We start from the raw sequence: 25,356 nt of genomic DNA, 5'->3' as shown, positions 1-25,356 counted from the left end.
TCGTTTGGAAACGTTGCTAAATGTTCATTAAAATTAAGTTGAGGCATTGTACTGGCTGACTGGCATATTCGGTGCCAGGCTAATTATTTTAGTATTCATAAATGTAGCGTGTTTCGCTAATTTTTAATTTTTTAGTGTGTGTAAATGTTAATGCCTCTTTAAAAAAGTATTTTTGGCTGCACCATTACATCAGAAGAAAATTAATTTTTCTATTATTCTACTTGGGATTAAGTTCCTGCACACAAGTAGGGGTTGTTGAAGCGGTGAAATTGCACATTATTCTCAGTTAACTCTAAGTGAGCATAAGGTTCACCCCTTAGTAAGGGCTCTGACAAAAACCCTTGTTAACGTTTCGGTGACAAATCTGCAAACGCGTTCAGAACCTAGGAGAAGCTGTTAGAAAAACGGGAATTAACCAGAATGCATAGAACGTCAACATCTATAATGTGCAAACATTTTGAAATTCCTTTTCAGAATTGATATTTTTTGTGTCTTCAATTCTCCTTCGTTTCGTTTTTCTGTTAAAAACTGTTTTCACATAAAAATGTTTTATAAACGTTTTCTCGACATGGAAATTTTCTTCATTATAGTATGCAAATTCGCTCTATTTATAATTTGTATTAAATTTAACTTTTTTATTGCTCGCTGAGGGTCTCTTTAGAATTGTCATTAAAACGAAATTTCCACGATTATTTTAACGCATTGAATGGAGATGTTGCTCGCGCTATTCATTCATGCAACATGCACTATGCATTGTCTAGAAATAGAAAGGAAAAGTTGAAATATTCATTCAGTGAGATTTATCGAATAATTCTGAAATCTGTACACAAACTGGCACGAAGCTTGGAGTTTTGATTATGCGAGAGACACGCTCTATTTCTTCACCATGCTGACAACTTTTGTCCGTTCCACATCTCATTATAGAATTGCACCCTCTGGAACATCGTGCCAAATGCAAAAGGAAGGAAAATAAAAATTATTGAGAAAGAATGTGCTACTGTTAGTACTGCTTGATAGATAAAGCTTCTATCAGTAGAGAATCTGCACAGATGCTTCACTTGTGGCAAAATATATTGTGTCCCCGGACAGCCGAAACGATCAATAAAATAGACAAACAAATCTTGTCTTAAACATACCTGTTTTGGGGCTCAGCCCTGCTTGGATGAGGACTAATTTGTATCGCAATTGTGAGTGTTTAAAAATTAAGTTCGTGTGGGAGACGTGGAAGAAAGCTGTTTTTCTGTAGACGAAGTGCGCTTTATGAGACAAATACGAGAAAAGTTATTAAGATAACTTGTTTAGAATCAACATCTAAGCTCGTATATCAAATTTCGAAATCCTCGACAAAAATATTATATAGTGTTGCAAAAATTATCACAGTTAGCATTATGAATGTAGGTTCACAAATGGTTCATTATCGAGATATATGGCGTTGAAATTTGAATTGGTTCGCAGATGTTTACTTCATATTTGGCGGGATTACTCGGCTCAGTTAGTGCTGAAAATCTGGGGGTAATAGGGGTATTGAGGGTTAGGCCTCCCTCTATTCTTCCGAACTGCTATGCCCTATGACATCTATGACCCTATAGATTTTCATCATTCAAGACTCGTAGTCACAACAAAAAACATGCCATTCCATATTCGAAAGATATATTAAACTATCTCCTTTGTTTATATTAGACTTTCCTCGGACTTACCACATTTTCAACGAATCTTTGTTTTTAAGCTTTCAGCGATGAGTCATCTAATTTTAATCATTGTTGAGTGTATTTGTTTAAAACAGAAATATGCTGGAAAGTTTTCTATGAAGGCAACTCAGAAAATTAAAAACCTTAAAAACGATGTAATGTGGACTAGTGTGATGTAACATTTTGTACTCAAATTAATGACGCAACGTGTTATTTTCCGGACAGTATGAAATGAACTTAGTAATTTCACTAGGTACTAAGTAGTAATCGATCAAGTTAGTAACAACTGATAATCAAATTGATAATGACCGTTTGGTAATTGGTGAATATCTGTTTTATCACCTCTCTGCGGTGTAATATCATATTTCAAAGTCTCACAACATAAACACCGTAGTTTATAATTCACTCGATTAAGCTCTTAAAACAAGGTCTGAAGCTGTTACCAAATTAATTCGACGTTGGTTATTGACTATTAAATTAATCCGGTCCGGTGCGACGTCTCTCGCATGGTGATGTGCCACTTTGATGATAAATAGACATCCTGATAGCCCATTATGTAAAAAAAATTACGAGTAAATTAATTTGTATGATAACAGGGATAACTCGCTTAAATTTGAGCTGGCGTTGTTTACTGGAAGAATTTCGAATTTCATTAAAGGCGGCTTTATGCAAATCGATCAGTCATATCAGGAATAGTTAAGAGTTTTTCTTACTCCTCGCGACGAGAGATTGGTAAGATTAACCGTTCTGCTGAACGGAGTGTTTATTTTCGAGCACTAGATCGAGCAATATAATAATAAACCCGCTGAAAAAAGTGTTAATTGTTTGTTAATTTTCTCAAGATACATAGTCAACAAGTTACGGTGCAGGTAAACAAACACCACTCCTGATTAATAAACAGGTGGAGAGTTATTGGCCTGTGGATGAGTGAAAAAATGTTTTTGAGCTGTATACTGCCTGGCTGTTAATAACTTTATGACAGTTTTGATATTATAAATCAATCGAGGAAACATCTTCAATCAAAAAGCAAACAATAACATTGCATTCTCTACTATCCTGTAATGTTATATAATAAGTGTGGTAAATATGTTATTACTGCACGCGCGTGAAATTTGCAAACCGAGTCGTTGAGGCGAGATTTGCGAGCACTCGACGACGATGGAAATGAATATCAAATTAAACGTCATCGTCGATGTTATGATTCCATACTCCTGTGTATTCCTGTGTATGTTTCGAATTTAATTTATGATTAATTTGGATAAGCTCATGCAATGTGAATTCCAGTACAATCTAGAAGTGGAAATAATCACCGCGAATATGAAGTTTTTATAGGCCGATGTCTGATGGTTTCGATTTAAATATGTTAAATATGTTGAATAATAATTTGACCATGGAGCCATAATAAAATTGTTCACAACCTTGGTGCCTAATCTGTTTACTAATATATGTATATATGTAATTGTAAACAATGAAGAAATCTGCGAAACTAAAAAATTTCTGGATACTTATAAACTTGGCAGCAGAGATTTAACGTTGCTTTTTAGTAGAAATAAGCGATGTTTCTTGTAAGTCTATAAAGTCTCTACTTTGATCCTAAACACCTCATTTTTTACTCTATCTTATAAATCCTATTTGGAAGGAACATCTTATTGCCTCGGGAACGAAAAATTATTATTATTATTTTTTAGTAGTATTGCTGCTGTACATTATTTTAGTCTCTTGGTGGTGTTTCCACCAAAGCGAATGAAGTTTCGGTTATTTTATATATTGTAATTTATTTACTATCTATTTGTGTTGTACCCGAACAAGGAGTTAAAACGTAAGTGAACAAGATTTTAACGAATATTCTACATCAAAAAATGGTGGTGAAAAATTAAAATTAAACTTCTATATATAAAATTAGATCTTTATAAACTTCGTTACTGAGATGTAAGATGTTAAAGGCCCCTTCTTTTAAAGTTTCTTCGTGGTAGCAACTGCATGCAGCTTCTCACGTATGTGATTCAAATGTACACATTACAGTATACATTTCACATTATGTTCGACATACGCAGATGATTCAGTAAATCTACGGGGCCTTTTACGTTGCTAAATTTGTCTTCGCTGCGACATTCACCATTCATTGCTCGAGATTCAAATTATCTTCTTTATTAATTTAACATTTGCATGCAAACTGAAAACATTTTGAAAACGATTCCAATATTGAAATTTATGGGGGTTTCCATGCTATGCTCCGTTCCTTACATTTCACATGCTTCCACATTTCGTCCCTCACATTTCACTAATGCTAATATTTTGTAATTTGCAAATAGAAAAAAAAACTTTTTTAGCTATTTAAAGCCCGGCAGGATCCCGAAAATTGGAGAATCGAGCTTAAAGCAAAACGAGATTGAAACCAAATTAAAAAACGTGGTTTACATGGCAAAATGAACTCGAATCGTTTCGGAACCTTTATAATTTGTATCGGAACGTAGTAATTGTCTGCTTAGGGGTTACTCCAGTAGTATTACAACCTATTGGATTCCACCGTGCCACATTGAGATCAAAAAGGCAGATAATATATCAGGGATGAGAAACTCAATTGGGAACGCTGGAAATATGGTGAAACAAAGGGCTGTTTTGCAGGTTTCGGAACGTTTCGACTGGAAAATGAAGTATGTCACTGTTAGAACCGTTATTGGCGATTAGTCTTTTGTGTACCTTGTTGATCGAGAGGGAGATGTTTGCTTTTGTGTGGTCATCGAGGATTAATTAAAGTTGATGTTGCTATGTAAACTGAATGTTTGTGTGTGTATTCAAGGTTGGGGATTTATTAGGGTTGAACATGGAAAAACAAATCGATTTGTCTGGAATTATTGAAAATCTCATGCGAACTGAACTGAACCATTTTTCTAAAGAATTCGGGATCGGGTAAAAACAGCAGACCTCCACCCAGAAATGAAAACCTCTTTAAAATATACCGTATAATGAATTGATTAACGTTTTCTATAGGCCAGATCTACCAAAATCAATTAAAACTCTGCTGTTACAACAAAAACAATTAAAGCATCGTGTTTTAATTTGGCCTACACGTGCGTATAATTTTTTTCTTCTAAAATGGTAAACAAGGCTGAAAGCGTAATTAAACCATAATGCGTGATTCATTGATTCATGGTTGAATTAATAAAAAAATCTGCATAAAGTTTAGGATCGCATTCAGAGAAATTGAATTGATAAAATTTCTTGAAATTACTTATGTAGGTCGAAAATAAGCTTTTCAAAAAGTAATTTATTCAGCAATTTGTATCTCTTTATTTCTTTATTACTTTTTTTATTCATTTTTAGGCAGTTTAGGGGACACATTTTGAGCTCTTAATGAAACAAAACTAAGGTCGATTATTTCACACCTACTTTCATTAATCAATCGGAAGTAGGAATTCCGTTTGGTTTCCATGATAATCTAAAAAAATTCCATCAAACATATTGCGGATAACACTTACCGAAAAATATTTGTAATCAATTCACATATTAAACATATACGTAACGCACAAAAACCGTATTTAATACGTTTATTATATGTATATACAAAAGGAGAACCAAAACCCTAATATTCCCTATCAAAAGATATCAAACTCTCTCAGCACCTCGATCTATAAAGTTTTTAAATCCCGAGATTCCTGCCAAATAAAATCATTACAAGAATGTTTGGATTTAATTAAAAGTTGAACTGAATTAAAACCGGTGTTTGAAACAATTAGCCGGCAACTAAACTACTTGTCCAATGAGTAATTTGCCGGGTACAATCTAATGTTATTTCGAGGATCGGATGGGGATTGCAGGCAAGTGGAAGTTTGTGACTCAATTATCCTTTTAATGTTTTCCTCTTTTTGAGAGCAATTTCGAATGCCATTTATCACAGAATATGTAATAGGTTTTCAATATCAACATGAGGATTTTTCATTCCTAGTAAAAATTTTCACATTGCACCTACTTTTTGCCAGTTTTCAAATTTTCACCGTGCGAATTTATGCATCAAATGAACTCAAGAAATACTTTAAATTAATCGCCTTAAGGAAACTTTATAAGTCTCCACAAAGGGAATCTGTAAGAGGCATAGCTCTTTTAGTTTCTGAGATACGGCGACACTTTGATACCTATTTTCACGCTATGCGGCAAAATTGGCACAAACTATATTTGAGGCGCCCTTAAATGTTCCTTATGAAAATGTTCAACTATATAAAATCCAAATCAGATCGAAAAATTCTTTCTTAGAAATTGGGAAATCTTCGTTTTCCACTCACTGCTCTCGGACAATTCGAGATCATTCGATGGGCGATTCGCATAGTTGTCTTTAAACGTGCAATCGCTAGTAATTTGAGTTGCGTTTTCAGCTTTCCGAAAACTGCTACTAAATCTATTGTCTAGCGCTCTCTGCTGATCGAAAAATTTTTACAAAGCGATGTGGTGGAAGTATTCTTCGTTCATGAATTTGCCACTATTGACAGCACCCAACGTTCGAGTTCTCGCTCGATTTTCGATCCAAAGTTGGTCAGTCGGATAAAGAACAGCGAGCAGCAAATCAACAACGCTAAAAATGTGAGCCTGATTTTCATGTAGCTTTTGCCCCGAAGCCTTTAACGCAATTCCACTTTTCTACCTAACTATGGAATAAATCCTAAAAGTTTCTTGAGTGTCACACCACGTGCATTTCGGAAGTTTCACTTGTTTAATTGATTTATCTGGTTTTAATATAACTATGGTAGCCGGCAATAGTTAAGCTTTTAGTTTTCTTTTTATTGGCTAGTCCTGTTCCCACGTACCTTTCAACTATCCAACTTGGAAGCTCGGATTTCAGGTCCCATGGCTAGGGACAAGCCATACTCTCATATGCTCCACTATTCAAATTACCAATTTAATATTTCTCATAAAGCAATCCATCAAAAATTCGACCTTCACAACTTGACGAAGATATAAAAGTGTTACACGTCCTATTATAGATTCGACTACTTTTTCGAGAATTAGCACTTCGTAAGTGATAATAATGATGACGGAGGTGTAAACACGAAATTATTCGGGGCCATAATTGACAAATAATAAGCCAAAAATTTACGTTAATTTTAAAAACAACATTTTCTTTTGAAGTTGTCCCGACTGAAATTATGATGTTTATATGGTTGTTAATCCAACCATGAATGGTCGCAAGCGGTACTTATGTATAAGAGTCTGTTGAAGTTTTGTTTTTAAGCACACGAAATAGATAATTCCCATGAAGACAATTAGAGCATTCAAATCACCCCTCGATCTAATATTCGAATACATCTCAGCAGTGTTAGAACACTTAAAAGCCGCACCGCTTCACAAACTGTTATTTGTCAAGTTGTTGGTCTTTGATTAATTAGATTTCCAGCCCAAATAGCCACTTGAAAAACATGTTTCTTAGCCACCTTACCCAGCTTGGGCGGGTTGAACTTCGATTGCACTCCCTAACAAGTTGAAAATTAGATTAGCAATTTACGAACATTTCCACACAGATTCGCCCAAATTATAAACGGCACAATAACTTTTCCAATCAATATTTGTCAGCTTTCATTACCCTACACGTAACGTGGATTATGGAGCTTTCTTTATCTTAGCGGTGGAATGACGAACGCCAATTTAATTTTATGAATGACGTGGGCCTATCCATTTCTCAGTTCGGAATGCCAAATAGCCGGAATCGTAGGAAATCAAGCAATGACCTAGAAGAACTGATAAACTGACGTATAATTTTTTTTCACTTTTGCACCTTCCTTTTTGGCAAATGACGCATTAATGGCCTCTCTGACGAATGATGACTTAAAGGCGAAACCGGAAGTGACATCACTATGACGTCTCAAACCCTTCGTCTGATGGGCCATATCTCGCCATATCTCTCTGTTACGCATTTTTACCGCTAAATGATGTCATAGGGACGCTAATACATGGCGGTCTTCCGACCGAAAAATGGTATTTAGTAGAATACCGGCAATTGTTTGCTAGCCAGTGCTTTCTGGATCATTGGGACCAACACCGTCTTTGTTACCTTAGTTAAACACGCCCTGCATGTTTAATTAAACAAATTTGAACAATCACCCCATCTGGCAATTCCAAAAGTTTAATTATGGAAAATGCCATTTTGAGTAAGAGAATTTATATAAATACGTAACTTATACGGCAGAAACGCTTCGTTACCGAGACATAGCACGAACGAAGTTTGGGATATTTCCAGACATGTGATATATTTTCACATGTTAGTTTGAAATAGTTTTTATAAATTTTTGTAAGAATTTACAGAGTGGTACTATTTCGGGGATCAAGCACCACTATCCTAAACATTTTTGTCGTATGCCACTGATGAATATTTGTATAACCTGAAAATCCAATTTAATCAATTAATAAAATTTGTCGTATCTTGCAGCTTTCTGTGTCCAATGCTGATTAAAAAAAAAATTAAGGAGTGTCAACCTATTTTATTAATTTACGTGCTATTCTATTTAAGTTGCCGGATAGTAGGGTATCAGGACTAAAATTGAGTGTGTTCTTAACTTTTGTCATAAATAACTCGGAAAACAATCCAGATACGAGAAGAGCACAAGAGACAAAAAGTTTGTAAATTGAACGGAGAACTTCATTTCCAGAATACGAGAGGTCAGTGGCGCGCAGCAAAAAGTTCGAGGTGGTAAAAGGGGGCCTGACTAGCGAAAACCCTAGAACTGATGTTTGCGTGTTTTACTCAAAATTACGTTTAAACCTGCATGTGGGGTGTCCTATTAAAATGCACCAGTTTGTGCATATACATATATAAATATGTATGTAATATTGCAAAGAGGCTGGGGAAGAGATAATAGTTAAAGTGGGGATTCTAATACTACTACCGTGTGTATATATTTTTGTATACTTATTTTGAATTTTAATGTTAACATTTATTACCCAGGTATCTAGATAGCCCATTTTATACAAAGTCTGAAGCACCTTTCCAATTTTAACGAAAAGCATACTACATATCTAAGCAGCATTTATTTTTGTAATTAACATTGAAGGCTCAAATTGGAAATCTAGCTCGCATGTCACAAAGAAATTCTAAATAAAAAAATTTGCATATGAGACGCACATGCTACTATTGAGCCTTATTTAGCACGTAGCTATTTCAGGAATTAGATCTAGATCTCTGTTCCATATTCTATGACACCTACCATGGGGAAAATAATTTATATCGAGACAATTGATCGTTAATGGAAGCACTTGTGACGTATACTTTTTCTACTCCTTGATCAGTAAATTACAAATAACATCAGAATGGTCTAGAGGAGAAAATCAAGAATTACAGGAAATGAACCTTCATACTGTTATGTAATATTATTATGCGCAGCTAGCAGTTGATTTGCGCTGATGTCGTAGCATCTCCACAACAACCTCGTGTGTTGTTTCCGGATTTCACAATATAAACAAAAAAAGTCATCTCTGGGGATTGGCAACATTTCAGTAAGTTTATGATGAAACAGCAGTAGGTCGTAGAAAAAGCTTTGTACACAACTCGAAGGTAAACCATGTTACTTCAATAACTGAAATTACTCATTTCGCCTGCGACCCGGTCGTAAAACTTCGTCTCGCGTGTAACATGCTTCTTACCATTCTCTTAATGCGATATACTATTTCATGTCAGCGTGAGTTTGCTTGTAAAAAAATACTAACTATATAATTTAAATATAGTTTCTAGTGACACCATTACAAGTAGATAAATATTCGAGCAATTACTTCCGACTAGTTCTCTTTACCAAGAGAATGGTTAACTACCTCCGTATAATGTTATACGGTAAATTTGGTGCTTTAGAAGTTTCGTAATTACATGCAAAAAGCATTGGTGAATAAGGGCCGATGCAAGAAGTTAATTGAAAAGCAAATGGGGCGATTCTGTAGACGGAGAGTCCCATAAATCTAGGTGTTAACCCATTTGCAAGCAAATGGGCGACAGATTGCATGCATACTATACGTATGCAAGGTGGAATTAGTCGAATTTCACAGGAATACGTAGTTGCTTACTCAATTTGCCGTGTTGACTGATAAAGGGCTTTCTAAGCTTTGATTCAATTAAATAAGTTTAGCTGTCTAAAATTTAAAAGAAACAGAATTTCCGAATATTTTTCGTTCATGAAAATCGACTAAAGCGAAAAGTGTGCTATTTGGCCATTTTTGTGAGTAGTTTATGTCCCCGCAGGGCAGTTTTCGGTTTCATCAAATCTCTATTTAGCTGTTTTCAGCACGTTTGCGAGCATAAATAGAGATTTTATTCCTATCGAGGCCTCTGCAATTAGAAAATTAGTCGCCCATCACATACACTCTGTAATCTCTCAAATTTGGGCTGTTACGCGGTTACGGTTTACTCTGGAATTACGGTACGAACGTCACATCCATACATAAAACGAACAGGTGACGCATATGCAAATGTGAAAAAAGTGTCCATTTGTACGTAAAGTGGGCCATCATTGAGCAACTGCGAACTTTTTAGGGTTTTTTAGTTTAGTTTGCCCTGAAATTACACGTGATGCACGTTATACTTGCAAAAATATATGTAGTAGGTATAGGGCAAACGCAAATTTCATTTTGAGAAACTCATTTAATTCTATTTTATTATTTTTGGTCTTTTAAAACAACAAAACTCGCTCGTGCCAACTTCGCAGTTTTCAAGACAATTTATCAACATATCTGAAAATGAACAATCGACAATAATTTCATACTTCCACATTTTACAAAGCCAAGAAAATCGTTAAATCTGCATTTTTTCTCAAAATAAAACATTCGCATCTCTTTAACAAACATGCAGCCCCATTTCTCCATAATATGAAAATGTGCATGTTTTCAGTCTGGATTTTATCTTTTGCATGACAAGCTGCACTGGGAACAAACTTCGCAACAAATCGTTCCGAAAACATTCAAATAAACAATCCTGGTAATATTTGCTTTTTGCGTTTATTTGCCCTTATTCCTATAGCAATATTCATATACCTGCGTATTTACCAACAATGCCTCTGAAATAAACTGATTCTGTATCATTTTGCACGAGAGTATCCCCGAGATTTATAGCCCTCGGAGATTCCAAACGTGTACCTATTCGAAGCCTGTAATAAACTACACAATTCTTCCTATTTATTGGACATGAGGATTTACAAGAAGAACGCAGAAAATATTTGAAAATGGGGGAGAATTCAAATCCCAGCCCCCCAGGTGCGAGAGATTTGAATTTGGCAATGGGGCTGTTAATCCAGCGTGGAAGCTCGGCATGGTAGTTTCAATCGCACATGCAACTTCTTCGAAAATTGGAGAGCTTTTAAATCGACCAAAATAATAAAACTCCCATAAAGTTCGGAAGCCACAAAAGTAAAAGATCGCGTAAGCCGTAATCGCGCGACTGTAATCCTCCGGCCCGAGGAAAAGTGAAAGAAAGCGACTGTTGGAGTCGAAATTGAAAAGTTGGGAAAGCAATCAAACAGCTGGAAAACAATGCCATTCTGGATATTGCCGTGTCTGTGATATTTGCTAAGAAAATCTATTCCGAGATGCAGAAGAGAAAAACCAAAGAAGTTCGCAATAACCTGTGTTTAAAGAGGGTGTTTAAATTTAGTATTAGAGTTGCAGCGGCAACTTCGCAGCAATTGTATTAAAATACGAGTGTATCGATTGCCCTTTCCTAGTTACTTGAACGTTGAACCCATCGACAATAGCTTAAACCACAATGGACTTTCCTTAAATTCTATAGCCAGTATAAGCACACTTCATCGTTACCGTCTCCTATTGGACGATTATTTACTTTAATGGAATCAGGATTTAGAATAGCACACAATTAGCTGACGTTACCATTTATTTCCATTGTAAATGAAGCCCAAAGCATAAAGTCTTTCCAGTTAGGGTGAGAGGGCAACTTTTCACGTCCATAATTGCGGTTTCTGCCCCGGAAAACAATTTTCTCCCCGGTAATGTTATAGAAAGAGCCAGACCTACAATGAAAATTGCAATCAATACTTGCCAGGTTTCATTAGCATACAGTATCACACCTAGAATAACTGAGATTAAGGGGTTTACGTCAGCGAAATTGGGTTTCAGATCGAATATTAATTTCGCGTTAAGGCCTGCCTCATGAGGTGTCTCACCTATTTTTCATGAACTAGTTTGCATTGAAACAGGAGTGATAAATAATACAAATTTTGTTGTTTGTTAATGTAAGAATACTGTTTAAAACGCTGATTAAACTCAGAAAGATCTTAGATTGTTGGTACAATTAGGAAACAGGTGCCATCTGTTGGCATATGGTGTTACGAAACGAAATCCATTATGTTGCATTATCCATTTGACATAAGGCTAATTTAAGCTTGGTAAGTTCTTTGAAGGAGTATTATCAAAGTATCGTCTATCCTGATATAACCTGGATTAATCTAGACCAAACGCTGAAATCTAAGCTGGAGGTTAATTAAATTTCCACATCTAATTGGACCAAACCCTTTGGCCCTTTGAATGTAAAAACGAAGCTCCTTTTCAGCTCAATTCTGATGTAAATTGAGACCATTCCTAACAAGAGTTTTTTGCATTTTTTTGTTCTCAATAAAAAATTCGTACATCCTTAACACTCATAAATATTTAAACTTGTTACTGCCCAATTTAAGTTGTAGAGGGACCCAACAAAACATTTTTTCCATCATGATTATCTTGTTACGGATTCTTATTTTTGTTACGCTCCGCCGTTAAAAGCAAAGTTTGTCGATTGTTAGCCCAAAATCATAATTACTTTTGCTCCCCCTTAACAACAGTTAAGTAAATCGTTTTACGTATTTACTTTGCTCCCGAATTGGGTTAAGGGCCACCATTTCCCTATTATTAAGATGTTTGCTTCAATGTTTTAGCGAGGTAAACAAGGAATAGGAACCAGGAACAGCCACTAATGGTCTCGAAAATTGCAGTGTCTTCCAAGTAGAAGTATTACCGGAAATATTGGTATAGCTGTGTAAGAACATGTCAGCAATAACTAACTCAAAAACAGCGAATTTGTAAGATTAGTGACAGTTCACGAAATGCATCCACGAGAAAGGAAGTAATTTACTAATTCTGGAAGTTCACTAATCTTCTCAGTGCAAGGCATTCTATTTATATCCAGAAAACCACAGGAAGTGAATTAAGTTCTTAATTTACGCAATTTTAGAACATTGGAACATGGTTATTTGGCACCGTAAACCGGTGTCTCTGGCAAATATTTTTTTGGCCTTTTTTGTTAATGATATAAATAATGATGCAACACGTGCGTGAAGTCAAGCTTCAGCTGCCTACACGTGTGCTTTGTAATTAGTGGGATCCATGCGGCTAATGGATAAGCCGAAATTTTAATTTTGCACTTTAATGATAAAAGCATAGATACAGGTATGGCATGGACCTCCTGGGCAGAACTAAAATATCACTTTTCCAGGCACGCTAATCTGTTACGCAACAGTATTTCGTAATTGCATTATCTGTAATTGCTGATTTTAAGCCGTAATTCATATTTAATTGTTCCTTTGTCAAGTGTTTTTTCTCGAAAACGGTTCCTTTTTGCGATAACGAGCAAGAATATTATTTTTTTAATCTAAGGTATAGGCTATCTAAAAAAGTCATTTTTATGCCTTTATTGATACAAGGTGTAGAGAAATTATGATTATTGTGTTAAACCTGGTCCGTTCCTGGCAAACTAAACAAGTCAAATGTATTTAAATGGTATAGTTTTAAGGAGCCTCATCTAACATCCATCGTACTAAAAAATTATTTAATTACATTAAGTACTTTAAAACTTACTTAAAAAAAACTGATTTCCAGAAGCGTTCTTTAGGAGCTTATGTCTCCGTAGAGAGCGCCTATAGAAAAACTTTTATAGAAACTTGTCATATTATTTTGATGTATTTTCTATGAATCCGAGAGATTGCCCACTTATGCAAGGACACCTTGTATAGTATATGAATTACGTATATGTATGTATATCAAAAATGGTGCGTTTTTGACTATGGGTCTATTAGCATTTTTTATTATTTTGCAGAGTACTATCGCCCTCTGAAATATCTTCATGATGATATGTTACATCTTGTATATCGGCACAAGCTCTAACCCCGTACGTTATTTGCTGATTATCGATGTTGTAGCACAAATCACCATTACCGCACGCGGGCAGTGAAGTGAGAGCTTTAGCTCGCAAATGCGTATTGTAAGGCGACTTAGAACAAAAATGCTTTTAAATATATAACAGAAGTCTATAGGCGGCTATAGAGAAATTTAGATACGAAATTCTCATTCTTGGAATAGGATTAGTGCTAAATGCCACTCCTCGTATGGAAAATATTGGAAAAAAATAAATTTCACCAAAATCACTTTGCGGTTATACTGAACAACATTCTATGTTTACGATTCACCTCCTGCAGCGATGTTTTTTTTAACTATCAAATTTAGGAAAAGTTCTAAGATTATTGGTTTATCTGGAAGCAACGAAATTTTGCAATTGATTCAACGTTAAACATCGCGTAAACTATTTACTGTAAAAGAAAATTAAAAGTGATTTGATGCATAGTTCTGCGTAAAACACGAGAGAACAAAAAAAAAATATATATAATTTTCCGTTTCGGAGATATAACATAAATTTAGATTTCTTTAATAGAAATTATTCTCGGCTGTGGACTACCTCGGAAAGAGAAAAATAAGCGCTTATTAGAATTCACAGTACTCAACTTTTAAACGAATATTGCTAAATTTCTTTGAAAGTCTCCAAAAGCCTTTACTTTGCAAAGCTTTAGAAATTAAAATAAATATCAGCCTAAGGTCAGGACAAACAGAAGAATGTCATTACTCAAATAATCTAAATGAAGAAATACCGGACATATAATTAATAAATGTCAACCGAAGCCTAATAACGAAATTAAACTTTTATATTAAAATAGCTTTTTAAGGAATAAACTTGATATACCCGCCGGGTTTTATGAGTCATCTTTTTGTTTACGGTGCGATATTAAAAATGTAGATAATGCTTATAGGCGCCATAACTCGCCATTGCGCTTATATTATGTTTGGGTTGTTATCGCAATGCTGATATAAAAAAAATGTTATAAACTCAAAGTGACTATTAATTTCCGTAAATTTGTACTCCAACTTAATTAAGTGACGAGGAATTACATATGTATATGAATGTAATTATCTAAGAATTACATGGTTTCTCTGTATACACTTCCGCATATCCACGCACTATAGACTATGAAATTGTACTACCTAATATTAACTGTTAAAAAAAAAACTTAACAAATTCTACAGAGTTCCAGGCCGTTTTAACATCAAAATAACGTAAATTAATGAAACTAAACGTCTGAGAAAAATTTACAAAGTTTTTAGGATGATTTTGTTCACCAGCACCCCGTAGAGTAACGGAAATATTAAGTAACACGTAATACATTAATTTGCGTAATTATTATACATTTACCTTTATCAACGAGTAAATCTTAAATATGAGCTATGAGTCGTTCTTCTGGTTCTTGATAGGTGAAAAAATTTAAATATCTCACAAATTGCAACAGTTAACCAGCAAGATCGCGAGTAGAGAAAAGTAAAATAATAAAGTTCGCCACATTTAATTCCAAATGAGAAAAAAAAGGCATGTTCTAGTTTCGCTGTCGTAAACATCAACAACAATTCGCTGAAATTGAACCGATTTTCCCCGAATATGATATGCATTAAATCCATAGTTCAGTAAACAGTAGGATTATTACAGGCTGAGAATTTCCTTCTTGAATTTCAGTTATTAATAAATCATACCTGGTTGAAGATATCGCTGATAACGAAACATTACCTCCCGCAACTAAAAATAGATTAATATGTAGTTCAATGTTTACAGAGTATTTCCGGGTTTAGTGCATCTATATTTCAAGGAGATTGAACGATTATTTTCGTATAATATGTAGTTCCGTATAATGATTTTTGGATATGTCGATATACGAATGTGACTTTTAAAATTATCCACCCTAAATTATTCAGACTTCTAGTAAAATGAATAATAATTTAGTTCTTGTGATGTATTGCTCTATGCAAAATATTTAACAAAAAAATAAAAAAGCCGGACAGATTTTTTTTTAGATCGTCGCCTAAATAAGAATTTAAAAACTATTTGTTTCAGTGATAAAGTAAATATACCGTGACTTCTAACAGCAGAAATGATGAACAGTGCCCAATGGGCGTTGCTTTTTGAAGGCGTATAAGGAACATTTTCAAGAAAAGCTCTAGAGATTTTCCTGTGAGAAAACACGAATAGTAGACATTTTCCAAGAGGTTTGTGGTTTAATTTTATTATTTCCGACCCACTAAACTCCGAGAATTTTCGCCTTTGTATACGTGGAGATGCAGTTTTCTTTTGATAATGGCAATCGCTTTTGGTAGAGGCAATTTATCAAAGATCTAGCAGGAAGCTGAATTTTTTGATAAATCGCCCAGATTGCGGTGGGCTTTATACTTATTGACGCCGATTTAGGTGTCACAATCCATGTTATTTTTGAATAATGAAGATCTATTTCGGGAAATAATGCTGTTAATCGGGAAGTAAGTAAAATACCGTCAACAAAACTAATAAGTCAATAATACTTGTTGAGAACGGTAATTGAAATTTTAACGATCATCCTAATAAATAATAATTAGCAATAATTTCCCTAATTATCGATAAAGATTAGTGAGATTTGGAGTTTCTAGCTGTAAGTGTAATGTAAGTAATGTTACACTATAAGTGTAGCGTAATTTGTGGAATTACATGGATATATTTGGAACTTTTTGTTCCTTTTCTTTAATTAAATAATTATTAATTGCAATAATGATAACAGTAACAAATTTAAATTTTTAAATACTTCATGTCTGCACGCAGACGCGCCAGTTCAAATAATCCTAGAAATCCATTTCGTGTTTGATCATTCATCATCTATTTACTGTATATTGAACAGACCGATTGAATTCCGAAAAATAGGCTCTTTCTCATTATCAAATAATATACGGTGTGTTCCATAAAAAACAATCACTTGTGCACCAACATTTTTTGGCGCACCTGACATTTACAAAATTTAATTCAAATATGAGTATCTTGTATTTGTGGCTTTTTGACATATTTTCAAATAAGTTCAATAGCCCAGGGGTCAATATACAATAGACGACCCTGTACATGCGTATCCCTATACATAACCCCACTTCATTATATTTCACATTGCATTCCAGTTCGGAAATTATCGCAATTATTGGTCATTTCATTCACCCATTAGGGTATATGATGATGTGATCTCTTTTACATAATTAATAACAAATCACATAATTAATCACAAGTGACATCAAATACGCCCAAAATAACCAGCTTTGCGGATTGTCCCTACTATTGCATATTCTGATATTTGAAGCGAGAGTTCTCTTGCTGACCAGTCAATAGAAATTAAACTGTCAGGATCCAGTATGAAATTGCCGGCATATTATATCAATTTCCTATACCATCCAATATTCTGCTATATTACCTTAGCTCATCATCACTGCATTGTTGTCAGTTCTCTTGTATCCTACGCACATTTTGTGCAAAACTTTATTCCCCCAATTTACAGCGTTAGTCTCATTCATCTTTTGCGAATTACTCAAAGTCCTCATCGAACGAGCTAATTTTAGCGTGTAAGGCAGATAATACTTCTCTATGCTAAAGAGAGATATCTAGGTCATCAGTGTTATGCTCTGCGAAGACCGAACTGAACACGCACAATGTCACCGCAACTTGATCTATTGAGTTTAAATAAGATAAATGGTGGATTAACAAATTGGAAGTGGAGGACTTGGAAGTTACGACATAATCCATCTTGCTTTAAAGCCGGCCAAAATTCGTCCAGAATTCCCATCATCGGAGCTGAAGTAAATAATAATATTTAAGCTATGCCCCAGTTTCCGTGAAAATGACTAGAAAGGCCATTAAGGTTGTTTGTCTGTAATTTAGTAAACGTAACACTAACGTTATGGAAATTTAAGTGTCATAAACACTCTGTAATGTTTTTATTAGACATCGTTTGCTCCAGAAAATCCTTCGGCTGAACGAAAAAGACCTATATCCAGGGTCAGATTCTTGAATATAGAGAGCAGAACTGTCTTGGCGAATGATGTCAGTACTACGTGAGCATGCCCGATTTTCAGAATCGGGCAGAATCAAGAGGCTGGCTCTTGATGTGAGTCCATTTAACTCTCTATCTATTTTATTTTTCATTATGGAGAAGTGGAAACGCTGTGCGCTAGCCGCCTCGTTCCCCAGATTTAAATCTACTTGATTATTTATTTAGTATAATTGAAGGCATTAGAATACGCCATTCTCGAAACTTCTCCTGAAATGACACAGCCAAGTAGGGTTAAAGTTGCTCGGAAGAGTGAGAATTTGTGTAGAACCTCTATTGAAATAAAAGGGAAACATTTCGAGCACTTCCAAAGTCCAGAGTGCATTGACTAACAAAGTCGCTTTTATCTCGGAAACGATGCATGCTACGTGTTTTCATCAAGAGGAAGTTTTTCACTTAAAAATCTCCGTTCCGTGGAATTTCAAGACGAAGAAAATGGTGTCTAAAAACTTGAAGAAGATTTTTAGTTTTTGGCTTGTTCAAATCTGCATCCTCCTGACATATCTCGAATACAGTGTGACATCGTGTATTTCTTCTAATTTGGTTCGACTACAATAAATGACTCAACAGTTTTTTGATGAAAATCAGAGCACCATTCTGAAACTACACGTATATAATCACATTTCCAGGAATACTAAAAACTAATGCTTTTAATAAGTTTATTTTAAAGCTCGCAGGTTAGTCCAGGTTCCTCGTTACAACACACGCGTAGTCCTCAGACAGCCGACTCCCATGCAAATAGCATTTATTTCAATTTTACCAAGTATTTTTAAACCTGATTGACAGGCACATAAATATTATTCATGGGATTTAGCCGAATTTCCAGGAAATTGCGAATGTCGATCCGGATTATACAAATACCGGTGGGATTCCAGAAATTCTTGCACTTAGATAAAAAGAAAGTGCGGTAAGACTGGAACGAGGTCCTTATATTGATTTCGAATATTGTTTGGGGGAAAAGTCCTACATTTTTCCTTAAAAAGTTTCACCGTTTTAAAGAAAAACCGGTTGGTTTTCACAATAGTTAAAACTCTCACCTCATAAATAAAAGTTAAGCACTATTACTGTCTGCTAAAGTGCAGTATTGTAATACTTCCTGCATATGTAGCTTTCGACAAAGTGGGTTATAACAATGTGATAAATGGCCCCAAAGTTCCATTTAATCTTCGAATTTCCATAATAATTAAAGTATAGCTTTGTAAAAGTTTTGCTCTCCGTTACGCCGCCTGTACTTCTGGGATAACGGTGTTTTCACATGTGAGTGGCCAAAATGCGGGTATCTGATTATTCTTAAAAGAAGTTGTGTAAAGCTTCTAAACTCAATCAACGACCTTAAATGTTCTATGTGTCCGAAAGTTGAGCCGAAAACTGTTTGAACAGTTGTAGAAACGACAAAAAAATCAGTTCCTTCACAGGTTTATAAACATAGTCTGACGAGTTTTTAAATATTCATCCTTTGAGGCCCGAGATCCGATTTTTTGGCTTTTAGTAATGAGCTATAAATATTAATTTATTTTTAGGCAACCCGCAAACGAAGGGGATTAACGCGTAAACGATCGATAATAGAAGTTTCCTTAATGTATTTTTCATTAATGTAAGAGAGAAGTGCTTGAAACTTAACGGTGCCAGATTTTGTTTTATGCTTCACTTTCGCCTGGATCAAAGGACTTGAAGGTAATTCATAAATTCTTTTTTGTTGCAGGTCGAAGAAGTTTTCCAGAAAAGAAGGAAAAATGGATTAGAATTAGAAGGGCCTTGGGATTTGCATGATGCAGCTTGATTTTTGGGACAAAGGTAAGGGGGAAGCGGTCAAGTGCAAACACGTTGCAACTAGAAGAAACTGTTTTTTATCAAAGGGAATGCGAGAAACTTTATTAGCTGACGGAAAAAGGAGAAAAGAGCATTCGATCAAAATGAAAAATTGCAGAGATTATCATTGAGAAGAAGAGCGAGATGAGGTCCCCCCGAAATGCGGCGAATTGGGCGACTCTTGAACTTTTTCAACTTCAACGCTGCCTGTGGGAACAATTCCGGTAATGGCTAGTATCGGGAGCCCCCGAAGAACCGGAAAATACCCTAGATGAAATAAAATCAGGGATTAAATATACAGGGTGTCCCACTAAAGGCGACTCGGTGCGGTATTATAGAATATATACAGGGTCCCACTAAATTCGACGACATCGATCGGATATGGGGAAATTTGGAGAATTTTAGCAGGCATATGGGAAAAGGATGGAGGCCGTATAATTGAAATCTTTTCAAGTGAATTTCTTATTTTCGTTATTCGATGAATAAGCTCACAATTTATATCAATTTAAGTCTTGAAAAACTTAGACGCATTATCCTGAACAGCAATACACGTCCATTATTATAATCCACTGAAAATTCGTGCCATACAACTTTTAATACCATTCCATCCTGATGGAACTTCTCAGAGGCATTAAAATCAATTTGTAGTTAAAACTTTAAATTAAAGCAAGTAGGTAGACTTCAGAGCGGCAGCCAGCAACTATTAAACTTCGGAATTCGCCATACGCTGTGTTGTAAAATTGACATTTTGTGTTATCTTTATTTTAAGCTCGAGACTTGAAATTAAATTCACATTAAACTGCTTTCTTACTAGTCTGAAATCTTTAAAGTTGATTTTAAGTTTCGCAAAGCCGGATGCTCTGCGGACTAAATCGAATACGTTATTATTTAGTTTCGAATGCAGAAAGTTCGGAAAACAAGTAACAATGTTTTATGGTAATGACTTGGGGAAAAGTTATTTCATAATGAGTTTGAAATTAAAGTTGAAGAAAGGAGAGGTGACATGAATTCGACCTCATTCAGTTTACGGATTAGGCCAATATTTGCCAAATAAGCTGTTGACTCACGGCAATGTGACTGCCTAAGATATCATACATTCACGAGTGCCTTGCTTGACGACTTTTTTCTTCAAACATTTCCTCTTTTGCTTTCTCATTAAATGTCGTTTCTCGCCACGAAAGCAGAATGTTATCTGAAATATTGAAGACAACCAAAAGACGAAAACAAATATAAATCGCGGGCTCTATCGAGATTGAAAGTGCAATTTCCTCCGGCTTTAGTGCCAAAATCCGGCTATCTGGCTATCGACTATTTACACAGACCACCTCAAAGGTCTCCACCGATTATGTTCCACACTGACTATTAATTAGAAACATTATTTGTTCCTGATGTTATCAGAGATATACCGCGGGAAATTATCTACAATTTCAGTTCAGTTACAGCAGTCTGTGAGAAAGAACATGTAACTCTGCACGACTTCCTCCATTATTCCTAAAGTTGGAATAACTTTTATATGAATGCAAAACAGCTACAACTGGAAACCGCTTATGTTTCACACGGGTGCACTAAAATACTAAAATAATTGCTTCAATAGAAATGTGCGGTATGGAAACAGAGGATTTTCCTCTCGATTATATTATATACAGGGAACGTGCCCTTCTGCAACTTTACTGGTTCAAACACCAAAATGGAATCGGTTAGGAGCCTTAGTTTATTATAGGATGAATTTTTTATTTCCTATTGTTTTCTTATTTGGAAACTGTCGAAAACTTCGGCACAACAAGAGTTTGAGTTTACATAATTAATGGGGAAATTTTGCCATTTTTTCCCTAGATAATCATAAAATAAAGCTAAAAATATACAGGATGTCCCACTCAAATTCTGCCTTAACGAGTCTGGCGCCCTGGGCAAGATTTTGAATCATCGCCTCCTTACCTCCAAGGAAAACCGTCGAGCAGGAAAGTCCGCCGCGCTGGGCTGTCGCCCCACCTCGTCTCGCTGTGAGGTCGGCGCTACTAAGTCCGACTAGGTACTCTATTATGTAAAATGTTAAATGCTCTAGATTATAGGGTAAAACATTAAATATTCGAATTAACTGAAACAAATCAGTTTGGAGGCACCGTTCTTCGTAACGTCATGAAAAGAGGCATGACTCGGTGGAATTGCCCATACTTTTTACTTAGCGCCGCAAATCGTTTCTAAGCCTTTGCGTTTTCAGACGATGCATACTGTGAGTTGTTGTATTAACCCTAACCGCTCTTTAACCACCTCTTTTTATTTTAATACCAACTTGGAAGTCGATATTGCAGCCTATTTTTAAACTTCCTATTATTAATCCTGACACATGCTTGAACATAACCTTAAATTAAAAAAAAAACACCTTTATATCTGCCCTTAAGCTTTCAAAGGTCAATCCGCACGACCAAACAACCCTCAATATTCAGGACCTTTTTTTACAATACATCCTTGCCTCTATTTCGGAAGCATGGTTTACATTCAACGACCCCCTTTTTATTGTAGGAAGGGCTTTTTCGGTGGGGAAATATTATAAACGTGTCTTTTCCGAGATTTAAAATAACGGATAAACCGTATGTTTACATATTTTATTTATCTACATTCGATTTTGCCAAAAATAGCTATGTAGGTCAAGAACAGTCTGGGGACTTTCACAAATGCTCTTTTCATTCGCAATGAAGTTTGGTCATTAGTCATTCTGCAGGCAAATGTGTCTTTTTGCCCTGCAAAGCCAACTTAATTTTCCCCTACGATTTAGTATGCAACTAGTCAAAGGTGAAAAGCCATTACGCCCTGTATAAACACGGTAAATATTCATTTTATGCCATGGAGCACGTCTTTTGACGTTTGCAAGCGGAACTTATAAAGTGGCATTCTAAGTTCATTATTAGAGTGGTTTATTTGGGATTATACGAAACATGGATGGGATAAATTACCGGATACGAGGAGTTTTATGAAACGTTCTTCGGAGATCATAATATGAAATACTGTTACCGCATGAATCACGTAGAGCCAACAAGATTAAAATTTCAGGGGAATTACCATAAATGTGATTTAAATATGAATTTTTTTCATTACTTATACAAAGAGTTCAAAAAGGTTGGAATAAATTATTCAAACAAAATTGAGGCTCAAAAAACACGCTTGGGCACAACGATTTTTATTTTTTGTTCAGTGGTTTTTTAACTGACTTTCATACGTACAAGGTGACTCAAAAACAAGCTATAACAACTTATGTCAGTTTTTTAAGTGGAAATACCTACTTATTTATATTTTAGTTTGTGTAGCCACACAGTCAAATGTTTCCCAAATAATGCTAAGCAAATTTGTCTGGAAGCTTTTTGCAACATTTGAAAAACATACCACTTATATGCACATACAGGATGTTTAACTTTTAATTAAGTATGTACACCAACTGTAGGGTATTATTCGTCAACTTATTCTAAGACACAAACAGACAGGCATAGAAACATAGCCCCGCAAAAAACAGTTTGGTGGGAAAAATAATCGCCCTCTAGCAGGTGGCTCTATCTTGAGCTAAATATCTCAAAAACTGAAAGAGCTCTTGAAAACAACGTGAATACTCTTCAAAAATCTAACACCCGGCATCTCACTAACGAAGCGTTTGTCTATAGAACATTTGATGTCGCCTTAAAATTGGCTGAAGATTTATGCCTTAGAAGTAGTCTACTTATTTAAGACTCTGTCATAATACATAGCATTTTCATAACATTCATCATTGAATTTGGAATAATGCTGCTGATTTTATTTTATACATTTTTTGGAGTTTAATCTTCTTTTAGGTAAGTGCATCCTGACAAACTTCCTCCCTCTTTTCCTCCTATTCTGTTCTAAAATCACTTCATGAAGTATTACATTTTTCATATTTTGATGGTATCCGTGATGACGACATGGCATATCTAAAACCACAAACTTCCCACTAATTTCCGATTATGCCCTTCTTCAAACATACACGAATGTGTCAAGAACATAATGTTAGTTATGTTTAAATTGCATAAAATCGCAGGTTTGCATGCATGACATTAACATTTTATGATTTTATTAATAAGTTATAACTTGCACATTAGATCCTTATCATGTTTCCTAAAACCCTTTCCTGCGAAGCTATAAATCAAACTAACTATGCCTTTAACCCGAACTGACCAATTCTTCTTAAACTGAACAATTTACCTTTAGAGCACGTAACAAAATTGACATTTTAAGTAATATTTATGCTAAACTCAGGTAGCGTGTTCTTAAAATTAAAAGCACACAAAAGAGCTGTTTTAGAAATTTTAGAGTCTCGAGTGCCCTGTTTCAACTGTAAAGTTCAACTCGGCTCAAGTGCTCGGAGAAAACGCCATAAACGATAATTCATTCCTGACCATTCCAATTAAATTTATTTTCAAACTCACTTTTCACGTTACATTAATGCGAGTAAACCATTAAAAAGTTCTAAATTATTATCAAATATCCCGCGTGCTGGCGATATGCTGAATAAAATAGTTTATTCCCCTGTTATTTTAATTGTCTAAACTTTTAACATAAATACGTTCAGGCAATTAAATAACAAAATAAATACATGACATACGGGAATTATTTATACAGGGTATAACATTTAACTTAGAGTATCGAAATATCTCGAATACTAGGCATCCTATAAAGAAATGTTTAGTATTAAACTTGAATCATTCTAAAAGGGAAATATATAAGTACTAAAGTTGATTCGCCTCCACCCTCTGTATGGGCTGGGTGGAGGTTCACTTTTTAATTTTAAATGACAACCCCTATTTTTTACATATTCGGATAATACAGTTAAAAATAAGACAAATTTGTTTGAAATATTTTTTTCGATTCATACTAGAAAACATTGTAATTAACGAAATTCAATTTCTCTTTCACTTGTGATTTACCGAAATGTTTGATGATATCTGCTTAAGAATTAAAGAAAACGTGAATTTTTGTATAGTTTTTATTTAGTGTAAATATTCAAAATGGTGTCCTCGAACTTCAATGCACTTATTTATCCGTGTTTTAAAGGACTTTTCGTATCCACGAAATATGTCTTCTGAAACATTGGCACAAGCGTTTATAATTCGCAGAATCATATCCTCATATGTCGTTGGTATTTCTTTATAAACCTGATCTTTAAGATATCCCCACAAAAAGAAATCCAGTGAAATAAGGTTTGGAAATCTAGCAGGCCAATTCACCGGACCAGATCTGCCGATCCATCGACTATTAAAATTACGATTAAGAACTTTCCCGAACTTCCCGCAGAATAATGAGCCGGACAACCGTTATGTTGAAACCACATCTTCTGACGCACTCCTAAGTTTAAGTTCTGGAGTAAAATGGGCAGTTCATTTTCCAAAATATTTCGATACATTTCACCATTCAAGTTTCTTTTAATTATATGGGGACCGATAAGTTTACTGCCAATGATTCCACACCATATTTTGACAATCTAAGAACGCTGGTGCTCAACTTGTCAAAGTCAATGCGGATTTTCAATACTCCAATAATGCATGTTATGCCTATTAACCGTATTATGATTTGTAAACGATGACTAGTCAGAGAATAATACAAAACGGAAAAAATGGGATTTCATTCTATCTGTCTAGATGTCCACTCACAAGAGTCCAAACGATTTTGAAAATCTTCTTCATGGAACTCTCGATGTA

At 35.1% G+C, this 25,356-nt stretch overlaps 1 protein-coding gene across 3 annotated transcripts in view; it reads left to right on the top strand.

The window, feature by feature from the left end:
- The window catches only part of LOC136413468 (5-hydroxytryptamine receptor 1-like), a 97,514-nt gene that overhangs the window by 40,328 nt on the left and 31,830 nt on the right, over positions 1–25,356 (top strand). For 2 of the 3 annotated variants that reach the window (XM_066397044.1, XM_066397045.1), the window contains exon 2: positions 19,551–19,642. The exons of the other annotated variant lie outside the window; for it this stretch is intronic. The gene's annotated coding sequence lies outside the window, so the exon portion shown is untranslated. The remainder of the gene's footprint in view (positions 1–19,550; positions 19,643–25,356) is intronic. 3 annotated transcript variants of the gene reach the window in all.

The sequence above is a fragment of the Euwallacea similis genome, chromosome 14, assembly GCF_039881205.1.
Source record: "Euwallacea similis isolate ESF13 chromosome 14, ESF131.1, whole genome shotgun sequence".
NCBI classification, from domain to species: domain Eukaryota; kingdom Metazoa; phylum Arthropoda; class Insecta; order Coleoptera; family Curculionidae; genus Euwallacea; species Euwallacea similis.
This window is presented reverse-complemented; position numbering and strand designations above follow the sequence as displayed.